This window comes from Oncorhynchus masou, chromosome 19 (assembly GCF_036934945.1).
Source record: "Oncorhynchus masou masou isolate Uvic2021 chromosome 19, UVic_Omas_1.1, whole genome shotgun sequence".
In the NCBI taxonomy this organism is placed as follows: domain Eukaryota; kingdom Metazoa; phylum Chordata; class Actinopteri; order Salmoniformes; family Salmonidae; genus Oncorhynchus; species Oncorhynchus masou.
In genome coordinates, this window is record NC_088230.1 from 25906466 (window position 1) to 25923086 (window position 16621).

A 16621-nucleotide genomic window follows, 5' to 3' on the forward strand; every position below is an offset into this window, starting at 1 on the left:
AGGGTCCTGTGAGTGTGTAGGGTCCTGTGAGTGTGTAGGGTCCTGTGAGTGTGTAGGGTCCTGTGAGTGTGTAGGGTCCTGTGAGTGTGTAGGGTCCTGTGAGTGTGTAGGGTCCTGTGAGTGTGTAGGGTCCTGTGAGTGTGTAGGGTCTTGTGAGTGTGTAGGGTCCTGTGAGTGTGTAGGGCCCTGTGAGTGTGTAGGGTCCTGTGAGTGTGTAGGGTCCTGTGAGTGTGTAGGGTCCTGTGAGTGTGTAGTGTGAGTGTGTAGGGTCCTGTGAGTGTGTAGGGTCCTGTGAGTGTGTAGGGTCATGTGAGTGTGTAGTGTGAGTGTGTAGGGTCCTGTGAGTGTGTAGGGTCCTGTGAGTGTGTAGGGTCCTGTGAGTGTGTAGGGTCCTGTGAGTGTGTAGGGCCCTGTGAGTGTGTAGGGCCCTGTGAGTGTGTAGGGTCCTGTGAGTGTGTAGGGTCATGTGAGTGTGTAGGGTCCTGTGAGTGTGTAGGGTCCTGTGAGTGTGTAGGGTCCTGTGAGTGTGTAGGGTCATGTGAGTGTGTAGTGTGAGTGTGTAGGGCCCTGTGAGTGTGAGTGTGTAGGGTCCTGTGAGTGTGTAGGGTCATGTGAGTGTGTAGTGTGAGTGTGTAGGGTCCTGTGAGTGTGTAGGGTCCTGTGAGTGTGTAGGGTCATGTGAGTGTGTAAGGTCCTGTGAGTGTGTAGGGTCATGTGAGTGTGTAGGGCCATGTGAGTGTGTAGGGTCCTGTGAGTGTGTAGGGTCATGTGAGTGTGTAGGGTCCTGTGAGTGTGTAGCGTCCTGTGAGTGTGTAGGAACCTGTGAGTGTGTAGGGTCCTGTGAGTGTGTAGGGTCCTGTGAGTGTGTAGGGTCCTGTGAGTGTGTAGGGTCCTGTGAGTGTGTAGGCCCTGTGAGTGTGTAGTGTGAGTGTGTAGGGCCCTGTGAGTGTATAGGGTCATGTGAGTGTGTAGGGTCCTGTGAGTGTGTAGGGTCCTGTGAGTGTGTAGGGTCCTGTGAGTGTGTAGGGTCCTGTGAGTGTGTAGGGTCCTGTGAGTGTGTAGGGTCATGTGAGTGTGTAGGGTCCTGTGAGTGTGTAGGGTCCTGTGAGTGTGTAGGGTCATGTGAGTGTGTAGGGTCCTGTGAGTGTGTAGGGTCCTGTGAGTGTGTAGGGTCCTGTGAGAGTGTAGGGTCCTGTGAGTGTGTAGGGTCCTGTGAGTTAGTAGGGTCCTGTGAGTGTGTAGGGTCCTGTGAGTGTGTAGGGCCCTGTGAGTGTGAGTGTGTAGGGTCATGTGAGTGTGTAGTGTGAGTGTGTAGGGTCCTGTGAGTGTGTAGGGTCCTGTGAGTGTGTAGGGTCCTGTGAGTGTGTAGGGTCCTGTGAGTGTGTAGGCCCTGTGAGTGTGTAGTGTGAGTGTGTAGGGCCCTGTGAGTGTATAGGGTCATGTGAGTGTGTAGGGTCCTGTGAGTGTGTAGGGTCCTGTGAGTGTGTAGGGTCATGTGAGTGTGTAGGGTCCTGTGAGTGTGTAGGGTCCTGTGAGTGTGTAGGGTCCTGTGAGTGTGTAGGGTCCTGTGAGTGTGTAGGGTCCTGTGAGTGTGTAGGGTCATGTGAGTGTGTAGGGTCCTGTGAGTGTGTAGGGTCCTGTGAGTGTGTAGGGTCATGTGAGTGTGTAGGGTCCTGTGAGTGTGTAGGGTCCTGTGAGTGTGTAGGGTCATGTGAGTGTGTAGGGTCATGTGAGTGTGTAGTGTGAGTGTGTAGGGTCCTGTGAGTGTGTAGGGTCCTGTGAGTGTGTAGGGTCCTGTGAGTGTGTAGGGTCCTGTGAGTGTGTAGGGTCCTGTGAGTGTGTAGGGTCCTGTGAGTGTATAGGGTCCTGTGAGTGTGTAGGGTCCTGTGAGTGTGTAGGGTCCTGTGAGTGTGTAGGGTCCTGTGAGTGTGTAGGGTCCTGTGAGTGTGTAGGGTCTTGTGAGTGTGTAGGGTCCTGTGAGTGTGTAGGGCCCTGTGAGTGTGTAGGGTCCTGTGAGTGTGTAGGGTCCTGTGAGTGTGTAGGGTCCTGTGAGTGTGTAGTGTGAGTGTGTAGGGTCCTGTGAGTGTGTAGGGTCCTGTGAGTGTGTAGGGTCATGTGAGTGTGTAGTGTGAGTGTGTAGGGTCCTGTGAGTGTGTAGGGTCCTGTGAGTGTGTAGGGTCCTGTGAGTGTGTAGGGTCCTGTGAGTGTGTAGGGTCCTGTGAGTGTGTAGGGCCCTGTGAGTGTGTAGGGCCCTGTGAGTGTGTAGGGTCCTGTGAGTGTGTAGGGTCATGTGAGTGTGTAGGGTCCTGTGAGTGTGTAGGGTCCTGTGAGTGTGTAGGGTCCTGTGAGTGTGTAGGGTCATGTGAGTGTGTAGTGTGAGTGTGTAGGGCCCTGTGAGTGTGAGTGTGTAGGGTCCTGTGAGTGTGTAGGGTCATGTGAGTGTGTAGTGTGAGTGTGTAGGGTCCTGTGAGTGTGTAGGGTCCTGTGAGTGTGTAGGGTCATGTGAGTGTGTAAGGTCCTGTGAGTGTGTAGGGTCATGTGAGTGTGTAGGGCCATGTGAGTGTGTAGGGTCCTGTGAGTGTGTAGGGTCATGTGAGTGTGTAGGGTCCTGTGAGTGTGTAGCGTCCTGTGAGTGTGTAGGAACCTGTGAGTGTGTAGGGTCCTGTGAGTGTGTAGGGTCCTGTGAGTGTGTAGGCCCTGTGAGTGTGTAGTGTGAGTGTGTAGGGTCCTGTGAGTGTGTAGGGTCCTGTGAGTGTGTAGGGTCCTGTGAGTGTGTAGGGTCCTGTGAGTGTGTAGGGTCCTGTGAGTGTGTAGGGTCATGTGAGTGTGTAGGGTCCTGTGAGTGTGTAGGGTCCTGTGAGTGTGTAGGGTCATGTGAGTGTGTAGGGTCCTGTGAGTGTGTAGGGTCCTGTGAGTGTGTAGGGTCCTGTGAGAGTGTAGGGTCCTGTGAGTGTGTAGGGTCCTGTGAGTTAGTAGGGTCCTGTGAGTGTGTAGGGTCCTGTGAGTGTGTAGGGCCCTGTGAGTGTGAGTGTGTAGGGTCATGTGAGTGTGTAGTGTGAGTGTGTAGGGTCCTGTGAGTGTGTAGGGTCCTGTGAGTGTGTAGGGTCCTGTGAGTGTGTAGGGTCCTGTGAGTGTGTAGGCCCTGTGAGTGTGTAGTGTGAGTGTGTAGGGCCCTGTGAGTGTATAGGGTCATGTGAGTGTGTAGGGTCCTGTGAGTGTGTAGGGTCCTGTGAGTGTGTAGGGTCATGTGAGTGTGTAGGGTCCTGTGAGTGTGTAGGGTCCTGTGAGTGTGTAGGGTCCTGTGAGTGTGTAGGGCCCTGTGAGTGTGAGTGTGTAGGGTCATGTGAGTGTGTAGGGTCCTGTGAGTGTGTAGGGTCCTGTGAGTGTGTAGGGTCCTGTGAGTGTGTAGGGTCCTGTGAGTGTGTAGGGTCCTGTGAGTGTGTAGGGTCATGTGAGTGTGTAGGGTCCTGTGAGTGTGTAGGGTCCTGTGAGTGTGTAGGGTCATGTGAGTGTGTAGGGTCCTGTGAGTGTGTAGGGTCCTGTGAGTGTGTAGGGTCCTGTGAGAGTGTAGGGTCCTGTGAGTGTGTAGGGTCCTGTGAGTTAGTAGGGTCCTGTGAGTGTGTAGGGTCCTGTGAGTGTGTAGGGCCCTGTGAGTGTGAGTGTGTAGGGTCATGTGAGTGTGTAGTGTGAGTGTGTAGGGTCCTGTGAGTGTGTAGGGTCCTGTGAGTGTGTAGGGTCCTGTGAGTGTGTAGGGTCCTGTGAGTGTGTAGGCCCTGTGAGTGTGTAGTGTGAGTGTGTAGGGCCCTGTGAGTGTATAGGGTCATGTGAGTGTGTAGGGTCCTGTGAGTGTGTAGGGTCCTGTGAGTGTGTAGGGTCATGTGAGTGTGTAGGGTCCTGTGAGTGTGTAGGGTCCTGTGAGTGTGTAGGGTCCTGTGAGTGTGTAGGGCCCTGTGAGTGTGAGTGTGTAGGGTCATGTGAGTGTGTAGTGTGAGTGTGTAGGGTCCTGTGAGTGTGTAGGGTCCTGTGAGTGTGTAGGGTCCTGTGAGTGTGTAGGGTCCTGTGAGTGTGTAGGGCCCTGTGAGTGTATAGGGTCCTGTGAGTGTGTAGGGTCCTGTGAGTGTGTAGGGTCCTGTGAGTGTGTAGGGTCCTGTGAGTGTGTAGGGTGCTGTGAGTGTGTAGGGTCCTGTGAGTGTGCTCAGAGACAGTGCAAAAAAATCAAATAAAAGGTCAATAAAGATACAGTGTTAACTAGTCCATGTGGCTATTTTGATAGCTATTCATCATGTTGCTGGGTGATAGAAGCTGTTCAAGAGCCTGTTGGTGTCAGACTTGAAGTAGTCTATGGTTTTGGGTGGTTGGAGTCCTTAACAATTTTCCGGACCTTCTTTTCACACCACCTGGTATAGAGGTCCTGGGTGGCAGGGAGCTCGGCCCAAGTGATGTACTGGGCTGTCCGCACAACCCTCTGTAGCACCATGCGATCAAGGGCGGTGCTGTTGCCATACCAAGCAGCGGTGCAACCAGTCAATATGCTCTCAATGGTACAGCTGTAGAACCTTTTGAGGATTTGAGGGCCCATGCCAAACTTTTTCAACCTCCTGGGGGGGAAGATGTGCTGTCAAGCCACCTTCACGACTCTGTATGTTTGGACCATTTTAAGTCTTCAGTGATTTGGACAGAGGAACTTGAACCTGCTCCGGTGCCTCCCCGTCGATGTGGAGGGTGCATGCTCACCCCCCTCCCCCTTCCTGTAGTCCACAATCAGCTCCTTGGTCTTGCTGACATTGAGGGAGAGGTAGTTGGCTGGATGTCCCAGTGATTCACAGCGAGCTACTTCCCTGACGTTGAAGCTGTCTATGTTACAAGCCATGTGGAAACAAGTTCTCACTGTTCTCCTCCAGCAGTTCTTCACTTTCTACTAAATTAAATCGTTTCAAATGAGAGCTGTCAGTGCCACTCCAATCCTCCTCCTTTTTGAATACCAGTCATAAAACACGAAGGTGACCCAAGGGACTTGTGTTGGCACCTCAACAAGCAGACGGTGAGCCAAGTCAACAGGAGGAGTTTGACAAAGGGGGTAAGAGAAAATAAAATGTGGCTCGTGTAATGTTGACGCAGGCTTTCTTTTAGTGACTGTGGGCTTGCAATGTCTTTCCCTTCAATTGACTTATAACCCCACCACAGTGCTTTATGCAATAAACATCCACACTTTAGGTGGGTGGGGATAGGAAGCATGTAACTGAGCACATCTTCTTCATTTCAATACTCAAAGCCATACAGTTAATCATACAATATATGTATGTATGTAATGGTCAGATACTAGCATCAGGTCACCTGGACATCCAGATCAAGTCCCTTGAACAGAATTACTTGGCTGCCTTCTGTCACAATGAGCTCCTCTAATGTTAGCTGTTTGACGCCACACAAACTGAATAGAGCTGGGTCAGAACAATGAAGAGTGACGGACAGGGACGAGGAGAAGTGAGGAGTGCTGTCATCTCATACTCAATTACAGTGAATTCATTTGGCTGAGATGGAGGAAGTCTAATCAGTTTCACAGGATCTCCTGTGGCTCCTGCTCTATTCACTACAGTAACATCTGCTCCATCCAGCTAGCGCAGTCAGACACACGCATGGCACTTGCTAGCCTTCTGAACAAAAAACACTCTCTGTCATATTTTCCTTCTCTTTTGTCAAAACGCTATGTAATTACTGTATGGTGACAGCAAGTCCCATTTGCAGAAAAGAGGCCGGTGTTTGTTGCTGTCTTTCTAGCCCCAGCTGTACTAGTGAAGGTTTTGTAAAACTTCAGAATTACAGTACTGGCATGACTTTGAAAACTGCTATCCAGTAAAGAGCAAACCCCAGGAGCCCTTTGAGATTTGTTTCAGATGTATATAAAGAGTTCTATAAAGAATGGCTTTCACTTTTAATGATAACCCAAACTAAAACACTACGTACATACCAACTGAGGGAATATCATCTTGTTAGTATTGCAGCATTGTAGATTTCCATCCGAGAATCTCTTGCATAATAATCAGAATAATAACCTGGTTGAAAATCTGTTCTTTGATTATTTTTTTTACTCTTAAAACCTGTTACTGCGGTGGGCTAAACACTTTATGTACTGTACATCACAGAAGGCTGAAATATAACAAAACTGTTTGACATAGAAACACCAGATGTTTGTCAGGTTTTTTAAATAACCTTTATTAATGATGAAATTAAAACAAATATTAATAGCAATCCACCCATGAGACCAAAGAGGGTGCTGTTCCCAATGTAACCCTTTCCTGAATGACTGCAGGTAAGGGTTACATTAGGAATAGGTAACTCACCATGGGTGGGCATGCCTGTTGGTTCAATTCAAAAACTCTATATGGGTACACTCATGTCACGTTTCATATCGAAGTCTGGTTGGACACAGTTTTAAATTTTCTCGTTCGAGACATCTTTTTCTCTGCTGGCTGTCTGTTGTACAGCATGATGGACACAGTGGATCGTTGCAGTCAGAGTCTTTGAGAATTACCAAAGCTGGGTGAGTAGATTTCCCCCAGAAAACGTGGCCAATCATCTTGTGTGGACCCATGTTATCTTTCACAGAAATAGTGTTTTCATTTCCTGGAGGGAAATATTATTATTTACTACAAAATTGCTTGGCTTGTTCCCCATTGGGTGAACTGTGCAAGTTCAGAGTAAACATGTCTCCTCTCCTTGGCTTTTCACATTGCCTACACCACTTTCAGGTGAGGCCTCATTTTCTACTACTTTGCGGCACTCAGTAGTGGAGCAGCACAGCGGTCTTTAAGGCTAAAGAACTGGAGCTCAACCACATCTCAGATGGTTATATCAAGGAGCTCTCTGGGAATGCTCAGGAACTGCAGGGGTTTATCTACTATGTCTCCTCAAATGAGCTCTTTACATGGGGATGGGACAGGAATGCAGTGGTTCAGGGCTTCTCATGACTGACCGGCAGTAAGGAAACATACAGCTTTCAAATGCATATCTTGCCTGGCAACAGACAGATAAAGAATTTCATTCTGATTGTTCTTTGCCTCCATGGGATGAACTTTTGTAATCACCAGGCAAAGAAATAAGGCTCCATGTTGGCTGAGTGCACTTGGAGTGGGAATTTATGAAGGTGTTGCCGTTGGATAACAGGTGTGGGATAAATCATACTGTAGACAATATGGAAGACACAGTTTAATAAGACACCTGTAATAACTAATAGTGCATTGAAATGTCAAATGCGGCTGGGTGTGGGCGTACTAGCACATGGCACACACAGACACGTTGTTAACCTGTTAAACGCACACAAAAGGGTTTGGAAGAGGATACACAATGACGGCAATGCGCATTTTGTTTCAGTTCGATTGGAGAAAGCATCAATTCTAGTCAGACTTTATATGAGGGTCACTGCAATAATGACACAAAGCTGTGGTACTCAGAACCATTACACTTCTGAAGCTAAAATAAAACATTATAAAGAAAGTACTTTTAAAACATCCAACAGTTGAGTCATCATTCACTGAAACAGTTTTAGATATGAAAATATAAACGTCTGCTTCAAATGTCTTGACAAAAGACATTCATAAAGCAATTGGCCAGCAATTAGGAACCATTTAGATTAAATGAAACTGCTGGGGAGACAGTGGCATAAAGTCATTTGTGGAGGATATGACCATCATTTAAGAAAGGTACAGCACAGATTGCCTGGGTACACTGTCTAACTATTTATAGACTAAAACTCACATACAATTGAATACCAATTACCTAAGAAATTGATTTAACTCACTTTAAAGCATTACAGAGATTTGAATTTATATGTAATTACCTTTCCAGCAATGCAAATATCAAGCATGAGCATTTTCCATGTGGGAAAAACAGCACTAAATATCAAATGAGAAACATTAACTGTAAGTAAGCAATGTCATAGGTCATGTCAGAGTTAAGCCATAATAATCAATTCAACCTCTTTAATAATCAATGCCAGTAAACCAGGCAAATACCACTTCTTCTCCTTAACATTTGAATCTTGGAAATCAAATGGTAATTAATTCCTAATATGTTTTAGAAATGGCCTAATTGCTTCATATGCCCGCCCCTCAGTCAGCCACCAGTTGCTTGTAGCAGCCAGAAGATGAATGAGCCGTTAATGATGCTCACTACACTACAGTGATGCTTGCTGCTGCTGTAGCCTGGCACAGCACAGCACAGCCCAGCCCAGCACAGCCCAGCCCAGGCAGTGTTCGTCTAATTAAATGTTGCATACTGTATGCCATCATTACTGCTGGGAGAGGGAGCTCGCTCATCTGCTCCCACTGAGTGCCCTGAGATCAGGACAGCAGGGATGTTCTCCACTCCTCCAACTAGGTACATCATACAGAACACTGAACACAAGCCACAACAATCATCTTTCTGTCTTCTATCAGCTAGAAAGCACTATTAGTGTCTAATGGTTTTAAATGTGCTGCTTGTTAAGCTTATTTAGGAGATCTTGACCACAGATCAGATATGAACTATTGGATGATTGCTTGCTGCCCGGGTCCTTTGCCTTTAGGGCTAATTGTTTATTTTTGTCTGCTAGTCCTCCGTAGTTTTCTGAACCTCACTTACATGCATCAGACAGACATTGTCTGGAATGTCACGAGTCGAGATCCACAGATCCTCTTTTTCCCATTTGGCATATCATCATCTCCATCTCTGTAGAAAATATCAGTGACACGTGGGGAATGAGAAGCAGAGAAAATATATAATATTATTTATGAGGAGTTGCTGCCCTCTGAGCTACATCGTTTACGAGAGAAAAGGGAGGCTCGTTCTTTATGGTGCACTTCAATGGACATCAGAAATCCTCTAGGCCAATTGTCCTAACGCAGGGGAAAGAGAGTTTGATTATTTTCTCTCATTCTCTCATCATGATGGCTTCTGCCTCACCACACGGCTGTCATTGGTGTTCTTCTTATTAAAGATTAACAGGATTGTGTCCCTGGCGTTGTACACAGGTTGCCCCTCATGACTGTTCCAGATGAATCCCAGGCTGTGTCATTGTGTTCCTTTCAAGTTCCCTGAGACCAAAAGCCTGGATAGGACTCACTGGCTCCGTCTCCCTCACTCTCCCTGCCATTCCCTTTGTGGCTGGATAATGAAAAGTGTCTTAGCGCTGGGAAATATGAGATGTAACAAACTAAGTCGGCGAGTCTCCTTTTTTGGCACTATCTCCTTCAGCCCAAAGAGGAAAAAAGGGAGGATTAACGTTTTAAAAAGATTAAACAGCAGTGTTTCTTCTCAGATATATTTGATCTAATCCCCAGTTTGAGTTTCAGTTTCAGTCTTGCTCGTCAAGTCATTATTTTCAGACCAACAGCACACACTGAAACTTTCTTTCACTCCTTCTCTCTCAGTCCCTCTCTCTCGCTAACCCTCCCTCCCTCCCTCTCGCTCACTCCCTCTCTCTCACTCCCTCTCTCTCTCTCACTCCCTCTCTCTCTCTCACTCCCTCTCTCTCTCACTCCCTCTCTCTCTCTCTCACTCCTCTCTCTCACTCCCTCCCTCTCTCTCACTCCCTCCCTCTCACTCTCACTCTCACTCTCTCTAAACCCTCTCTCTAAACCCTCTCTCTAAACCCTCTTTCAATTCCTGAATGAAGTTGATGTTGGTGCTCTAAAATGGTTAGGGAGTTTTTGTAAAACTAGAAATGCAGAGTTCCAAACTAATAAAACTACCAATATCAACCTTGTCACAGTGACTTGAAGGTAAATTGCTCCTCCTTCACATTGGCATGAAAGGAAGGCACATATGTCTTGATAATGCCTGTTTTTCACAGCACTCTGGGATATAACAACAGCAACTCAGCTGGCAACTTTCACAAATAAACAAATCGAAAAGGCTGGGAGGAACATGTTTATGCATTGACTATGACAGCACATTAATAGCATTGACATGCAAATATGTCAATGACATCGTTCTGCTGGTTGCCAGTGGACATATTTCAATTGCTATTCACTGTCTGAGATGGTGTATGTTTTACATAGGAATGAGGAACGGGTTGGTCCATTATACTACATCTATCCAACCATATCACTTAACATAAATTGTTTCAGATAGACTCATTATGGAAATGCCCACATAGTAAAACAGATGATAATGTTACATTTAAAGTCTGGGAGAGAGGCCCCATAGAAACACTGTCTCTTCCCCTAAGAACTGTCACTTTAACAGACCAATGTAGACCCTCAAAGCAGAGAGGGAGAAGGCATTCGGCCAGGCAACTGCTTGTCAGCCGACAACTACAGTATGTGACATTCAGGAAATTGACAAACACTGATTTACATAGTCTCCATTTCTCAACCTGGATGCAAGAATCCTTTGAAAAAAGGTTTCCTGTGGACACCCATGGCGGGCCTACTCCGTGGTGTTCCCAGAACCATTGTCTGACATCCACGGAGCTAGTATTAAAAACACTAGTGGCCCATCTGAAAGAGACACTCAGTCGTGTGGGTTGATGGATACACCAGCCGCACCATGAAAATGCTCTGGAGAGAATAATTGAGCCAAGCTAGCTGTGAATTCCCAGTAAGCATTTCATGGTAAGATCTACTACACCTGTTGTATTCGGCGCATGTGACAAATACAATTTGATTTGACATTTTTCTATCCAAATGTAGTGACTTGTGAGTGGGTGGTGCTAGATCGCCTTGGATAAAATGTCTCTGCTGTTTGAAGGCTCCTGAACATGGGCTGATGGAGAGACAGGTCCCTGTTCTAGACGCTGTGGTGCATTGAAGGAGGGTACAGTAAGGTTTTCCACCACCATGACTCTCAGAGTCCCTGTGCTGGACCATTCTATGGGTAAAATCTCAATTGCATACTCCTCTCGCCCTCTCTCCTCGCCTCCTTCTTAAAACCCATTGGATGAGAAAGCCAGAGGTCCCTTCCCTCTGACCTTCTCCTGCAATTGGTTTTGAGAAGGAGGAGAGAGGAGAGAGAATGCAAGGAGTATGCAATTGAAATTCTCCCAATGTCATCACATCTTGGGGAAAGCATCACAAAATCAATCAATTAATCAAGTATTCAATCAAGGAGCTGAGATGTGCCATACATATCAATTCCAATGGTTAAGAGGGAAGGAGGTACTGCCCTTTTGAAGGCTTAGTTACCACCATTCACAAAATATATAATTCAATGGACATCATGATGACCCTCACAATGATTTTCATGCATCAACCTAATTTTTCACTTAAAAGGTTTTTAAACAATTCAAAAAATGAGCCTTCAGAAGACAATCACACAAGTCATGTTCTGCTGGAACGAGAATCCATCTGGGATAATTTACATTTATTCCATCTGAGCACCAGGGCGTCAGTTCTCGTTGGTGGAGGACCATATTGTGCCAATGGTGTGTGGCGATAACGGCTGTCTGCTCTGTGTGTGTGTGTGTGTGTGTGTGTGTGTGTGTGTGTGTGTGTGTGTGTGTGTGTGTGTGTGTGTGTGTGTGTGTGTGTGTGTGTGTGTGTGTGTGTGTGTGTGTGTGTGTGTGTGTGTGTGCATGCGTGTGTGTATGTGAGCGCGTCAATGTGAGCATGCAACATAGGACTTTGGGGAGTAGAGCTCTGCAACTCCTCTCGTTCCAAGTTAGATTCCTAGCTCTAAATGAATATGAAAACAGCTTTTTGTCCAAAGTACTCTGTCCTTATTCTAAAAATAATTGTAAGTTGGATCTACGGGAGTCCCACTTGCAGTGAACGAGCAACTCTCTCTGAATCAATTAGTGGTCTACCATGGTTTACTGGAGTGATTGGACCTTCTGGGTGCAATGGGAAATTGTAGGCTACTTGATTTAGCAATGAATAAAGGGGTGGTGAAAATAATGCATAAGAGTAGATCCTTTTCTGGCCAAGACCACTTCACCTTTAGAAATATATGTCCATTCCAGGCTTCTAAAAATAAACACCATGGCATACGTCACTCATTTTGATGGTCATATTGGTGATGTAAAAAACTACATGAATGGAAATGCACTCGCATTGGCCGGCAAATCGGGTGACTTTAAATCGAAAGAATCAAACTCAATTATTGTACTTTCTTTGGAGTCTAGAATGTTCTGCTTGACTAATTAAAGACAAATTAAAGGTCATAGACATGGAATCACTCACGTTGGATTGTTGAGTCAAACTGAAAACCACTGAGATTCCCAAATGGCACCCTATTCCCTATATAGTGCACTTATTTTGGACAAAGTAGTGCACGATGAAGGGAATAGGGTGCCATTTAGAACACAGACCTAAGAGGTTAATGAAAAATGGGAATCCACATCGATGTCAGAGGATCCGAAAGACATACTGTAAGCCCAAATTGCCAAAGAAAACGTCCATTAGATGGGGCATTGTGACAAGTGATGCATCAAAATACTCACTAGGTTTGAAGGATTTGATATTTGTCTAGCTATCACAGAGTTGTTTTCCCACGTTGTCACAGTGGGTTGTATTTCTACCAGATGCATAATGACTGACACTTCCGCAAAAATCCACAAGAGCCTGGCAGGTTTTCTTAAAACAGCTGATTTGTTGCTTTTACATGGGGAAAAAATGTATGCTGCCAACACTGACTGCATCGTGGGCATATCTGAAAAATAAGCCATTTTGAACTTGGCTTGGGCCCTCCATATAGGAATTGGCTGTATGTGACCTCTGCTTGACAGTTTTGATGATATGCCTGCTGAGGATGGCATGTATAAATGACTCTCAATTTCCTTTATTAATTTTAAGTGTCACTATAAATTTGTTTCTAACTGGACGTGTCTTGGCATTTAAGCTTGCTGCCGTACATTGGGATGTCCCTCCTTCATTCTTAATCGCACGGCAGCCTACACAACATTCTCTAAATGACATTGCCGATATTCACCTTTAACCCATACTGTAGCACTGTAGTAGCTGCAAACAAATGCCAATCTTTAAACATCAACTTGGAATTACACAACTAATTTCACTTTCACATACAGACTTTGCAAGACCTTAACTTTTCATACAATGGATAGCAATGGGAGGTAAATGAACCCTCTGTCTGAGGACAGAGCCGTAGCTAATCAACAATCTTAGCATCCATGTCATTTTTACAGACACCTCGCCACCCATTCCCATTTTTCTTCTTCTTTTTTTTTTTAGACAAACAGAAACCGGATCTCAGAATAGCTTCCCAAGTGGCAGCCACCGGCATGCATATATTCTGGCTGTCAGAGTCTGTATTGTAAAAAGAGAGCAGGGGAATAACTTTATCTGAGATACGATGGCATCTGTCTCTCAGGCAGCAGACTGCTCATTACAGGCAGTTACTTTGACTGGTTGTTCAGACATCAGCTGTCACAGTTCATCAACCATGCCAAGGTAGGGGCAAAATAAACAGCTGCCAGAAGAATGGTCAGTAGCACTGGAGCTGCAGACAGGTGAACATTGAGGCACTGTTATTTAGAAAACTCTCCAAACGTCTGACTATTATGTAATAAGATAGTGTTTCAACGTATGATTATTTTGCCTCCATGCTGTTGGGAAATATGTTGGAAACCAGTAAATAAAATGTATACAAAGATTAAAGAGGCATACAATGACCAGAATCCTTAGTTAAATCCCTACCTCAAGGACAGTAGTAGTGAGACCTGAAGACCACCAGATGGCCCAACATAGAAACGGCTGCATTGGACCTATCTCAATATCAAATCATTTCTGGGTAACAATTAAGCATATTACTGTGATTGTTTTCAATGAACAAGAAACAAAAAATTGCGTCTTAGCAAGGGCAAAATCTCAAGCAAGAATTTTGTAAGGACTGTCTGTGAGTAGTATGAGTAGTAAGAGTGGAAAGGGGAAAACTAGCTATTATTGTCCGGGAGGTTTGGAACTTTTTCCTATTGGTCTATTAACTAATTTATTGCCAGGTGATGTCACCAAAACTCCATAATAACAAAACAGGCTGACATTTCAGATGGTCTTTTCAAACAGCTCTTACACTAAATGGGCATTATCATAATTCTCACAATTTCATAATATTATTCCAACCTCAAAGTGTGGAAATATTTATAAAATACAGGAAAGCACGTTTTTGACTGCACTGGGCCTTTAAAGCTGAAATCTGCATAAGGTGAAATAGTGCCACATGCATATTTGTTATTGGTTTTGTTGTTGTTTTTGAAACAGGGCAAAGGAGCATCCTGCAATGTGGTAAAATAAAAAGTGTAGTACATACTCCACTGTTGTATCGCATATGCAATGATGTGCAATGATGTCCGAGGGGATAAAAAGGTGTTAGGTGTTTGATGTAACGTCTTTGTTGTTGTAATGTTGCAAATGGGCGTGGCAGTTTCACCTCAACAAATTCCAGCTTTAATAGATACTGTAAAGAGCAAAAACATTTAATGAAACACATGACCTGCCAAAGGCAAGTGGGCGTGTAGAGGGTGGTGGGAGGGGCGTGTAGAGGGCGGTGGGAGGGGCGTGTAGAGGGTGGTGGGAGGGGCATGTAGAGGTGCTGTGAAAAAGGTACAAACCCTGGCAGGTAGTGAGACCTAGCAGTCTTCCATGTCCTCCTGTCTGATCTCACCGTGCCTATATCTTTGGGCCAATCTGATACAGCCCTCATCTCTGTAGGGCTTTCCTATCCTTCCATCCAATCGCCGTGGGGTGCGGAGGTTCTGCACACCTGCCCCCCCAATTCCAAATGCTTCCCAGTGATCCCACAGCCACATTCCGAGAATGCGGACAAGGGGAAAACTGAGGCTTTGCTCAGCCTGCTGTCGTTAAAGTCAGTGGTCAGACGGCGAGCTGGTGCTAAGGGGTGGTCATAATCCTCCTAAATCCCTGGGAGCTTGTATACCTGACCCGATGGCACTGAAAATAAATTAGTTCCCTACGCTGTACAGTTACAACTTGGCCTTGAGCCACTCTCTAAGAGTCTTCTTTACTTTTCAGCCTTTTTCTTATCACCTCAAATAGGGATTCCTGCAGACACTCAGAGGAGTCATCACAAATAACAAGGATGTCCTTGATCCCTGCCTGAATACCTTCTGGAGGCTGCTTGTCTGTCTGACCACCTTCTGGAGGCTGTCTGTCTGTCTGACCACCCTCTGGAGGCTGGCCGTCTGTCTGACCACCCTCTGGAGGCTGGCTATCTGTCTGACCACCTTCTGGAGCCTGGCTGTCTGTCTGACCACCTTCTGAGGCTGGCCGTCTGTTTGACACCCTCTGTCCCTCTGTCTATCTGCCTAGCTCCTCCAACACTGGCATTGGTGAGACTGTCCACTTGCCCAGCTCCTCCAACACTGGCATAGGTGAGACTGTCCGCCGCAGCCCCCACAGCCCCCGCAAGGCGGAGGGGTCCACAAGCTTTGGAGGTTGGGTCCCCCAGATAACATATGATCACATAATAAGCCATAAAAGAAATGTTTAGAATTACAGGAAACGTTCTCTAAGCCTCATGGCAAAATGTTTAGAATGACAGGAAATGTTCTCTAAGGCTCATGGCAAAATGTTTAGAATGACAGGAAATGTTCTCTAAGCCTCATGGCAAAATGGGTAGAATAGCAGGAAATTAGCTCAGAGATTCTTGAAAGTCATGACAATCCTTATCCGGCAGGGAAACTTTATTTTATATTTGAAAATAATGGATTTTGTTGCATTAATTGAGCTTAAAATGTACAGTTAGGAGAATTTCATAAGGGGAAAATATTTGTTTTGGGAATTTTCGAAATAGTTCAATATTATTATTTTAATATGATTCATTTCCATGTCAGCTGGAAGATGTGTCAAATGGCCTAGTGGTCTCATGGGTGCAATGTTATTAATATTTGATTAATCTACTTTTCTTTTCTGTTGTTTCTATGTCAAACGGTTTTGTTATATGTCAGTCTTCTGTGATGTATATAAAGTGTAATATTGGGATTCAAACACAACATGGAATACATTTCAACTCTATATCTGACATGATACAAGTGCCTCCTTTTTTTAAGCCCATGTGTTATAGTGTACAGTATACCTTTGTTTCAAAGTAGATTTATTTAAGACTCCCAAGCAACACTCTGTGTGACCCTGATTTAGCCCACTGCAGTAAAAAGGTTAAACACTTGTTGGACAATAATTGAACAAATTAAATTCCTTTCATGGTATCTGACGAAGTTGACATGAATCCAATTAGTTGCGGGGGCCCCTCGAAACGGTGCTACACCACTGTCCTCCAGGCATCTGACAACACTGAAATGTCCAATGTGAGTCCCAAATGGCACCCTATTCCCTTTATAGTGCACTACTTTTGACCAGAGTCCTATGAGTAGTGCACTATATAAGGAGGAGGATTCCATTTGGGATGCAACCCTATGTGCATCTGAGATGCAACCCTATGTGCATCTGAGATGCAACCCTATGTGCATCTGAGAAACCTCTGAAAGGCAACAGTGATGGTTCCTAAAGGAAAATTGTCATTAAATGAAAAGCCAGTCTATCTTATTCAGACCGCATATATTCATGCAATTCTTGGAAATAGACAAGTCAACAAATATGTGATAAATTGCTCTTCATCAGAGGCTCTGGAAATGTAATCTTGATCTCATCTCATGACTCAATTATAGAAAATTCTT